Raw genomic sequence first — 2500 nt, forward strand, 5'->3', positions numbered from 1 at the left:
ATGGGTGGGGGATGGGGCCTCTTGGGTGGGAAGGGGTGGTTCAGGACAGTCCAATTGTCTTTCAAATCTACGGTAGAACTCGTTCAGGTCGTTGGCTAGGCGGGAGTCGTTAGTGGTGTGGGGCGCTCTGGGTTTGTAGTTGGTGATGTGCCTGAGCCCTTTGGCAGACAGAAGCAGCGTCGTTAGTAGAGAACTGGTGTTTTAGTGTCTCTGAGTACAGTCGTTTAGCCTCTCTCACCGCTTTGCTAAACCTGTTCTTCGACTCCTTGAATCTGTCTCTATCCCCACTCCTAAACGCTTCCTCCTTCTCCAACCTCAACCTTTTGAGCTTTGCTGAGAACCAGGGCTTGTTGTTGTTAAAGTTCACCCTGGTACGTGTTGGGATACAGCAGTCCTCACAGAAGCTGATGTACACAGCCTCTGTGAGTTCATCCAGACTATTGGTAGCAGTCGTGAACATATCCCAGTCAGTACAGTCTAAGCACGCCCGCAAATCTTCCACAGCCTCACTGGTCCACTGTTTAGATGTCCTCACAGCAGGTTTACAGAGTTTTAGTTGCTGCCTGTATGCACGAATCAGGTGGACCAAGGGAGTTCTGTGCGAGCCGAACAGCCCCGTGACCCACAAGAGAAACATCCCCGCCAAATTCGAGCGTTTGACGGGGTCTATCCGTGAAAAAATATTCACGTTTTTGAGTGCACATGCATTTCTGCTGCAAATGCCTCTGGAAGTTTCATGCCGTTCGTATGCCAATTGTGGCAACACGAAAATGACCCGTTTTCCCATTCCGAGGGATTTCTGTGCGACCCTAACAGCCCCGTGAGCCACAAGAGACACATCCCCGCCAATTTCTAGCGTTTCACGGGGTCTATCCGTGAAAAATATAGACGTTTTTGAGTGCACATGCATTTCTGCTGCAGATGCCTCTGGAAGTTTCATGCCGTTCGTACGCAATGTGGCAACACGAAAATGACCCCTTTTCCCATTCCGAGGGATTTCTGTGCGACCCTAACTAACAGCGCCCGTGAGCCACAAGAGAGACATCCCCGCCAATTTATAGCGTTTCACGGGGTCTATCCGTGAAAAATATAGACGTTTTTGAGTGCACATGCATTCCTGCTGCAAATGCCTCTGGAAGTTTCATGCCGTTCCTATGCAATGTGGCCACACAAAAATGACCCGTTTTCCCATTCCGAGGCATTTCTGTGCGACCCTAACAGCCCCGTGAGCCACAAGAGAGACATCCCCGCCAACTTCTAGCGTTTGACGGGGTCTATGCGTGAAAAATATTAAAATTTTTGAGTGCACGTGCCTTTCTGCTGCAAATGCCTCTGGAAGTTTCATGGCGTTCCTATGCAATGTGGCAACACGAAAATGACCCCTTTTCCCATTCCGAGGGAGTTCTGTGCCACCCTAACAGCCCCGTGAGCCACAAGAGACACATCCCCGCCAATTTCTAGCGTTTCACGGGGTCTATCCGTGAAACATATAGAAGTTTTTGAGTGCACATGCATTCCTGCTGCAAATGCCTCTGGAAGTTTCATGCGGTTCGTACGCAATGTGGCAACACGAAAATGACCCGTTTTCCCATTCCCAGGGATTTCTGTGCGACCCGAACAGCCCCGTGAGCCACAAGAGACACATCCCCGCCAATTTCTAGCGTTTCACGGGGTCTATCCGTGAAAAATATCAATTTTTTTTTGACTGCACATGCATTTCTGCTGCAAATGCCTCTGGAAGTTGCATGCGGTTCGCATGCAATGTGGCGACACGAAAATGACCCGTTTTCCCATTCCGAGGGATTTCTGTGCCACCCTAACAGCCCCGTGAGCCACAAGAGAGACATCCCCGCCAATTTCTAGCGTATCACGGGGTCTATCCGTGAGAAATATTCACTTTTTTGAGTGCACATGCATTCCTGCTGCAAATGCCTCTGGAAGTTTCATGCGGTTCGTATGCAATGTGGCGACACGAAAATGACCCGTTTTCCCATTCCGAGGGATTTCTGTGCCACCCTAACAGCCCCGTGAGCCACAAGAGAGACATCCCCGCCCACTTCTAGCGTTTCACGGGGTCTCTCCGTGAAAAATATCACATTTTTTGAGTGCACATGCATTCCTGCTGCAAATGCCTCTGGAAGTTTCATGCGGTTCGCATGCAATGTGGCGACACGAAAATGACCCGTTTTTTCCCATTCCGAGGGATTTCTGTGCCACCCTAACAGCCCCGTGAGCCACAAGAGACACATCCCCGCCAATTTCTAGCGTTTCACGGGGTCTATCCGTGAAAAATATTCAATTTTTTGACTACACATGCATTTCTGCTGCAAATGCCTCTGGAAGTTTCATGCGGTTCGCATGCAATGTGGCGACACGAAAATGACCCGTTTTCCCATTCCGAGGGATTTCTGTGCCACCCTAACAGCCCCGTGAGCCACAAGAGAGACATCGCCGCCAATTTCTAGCGTTTCACGGGGTCTATCCGTGAAAAATATTCACT

The sequence above is a fragment of the Petromyzon marinus genome, chromosome 20 (assembly GCF_048934315.1).
Source record: "Petromyzon marinus isolate PM22_M1 ecotype Great Lakes invasive population chromosome 20, UKy_Petmar_22M1.pri1.0, whole genome shotgun sequence".
NCBI lineage: Eukaryota > Metazoa > Chordata > Hyperoartia > Petromyzontiformes > Petromyzontidae > Petromyzon > Petromyzon marinus.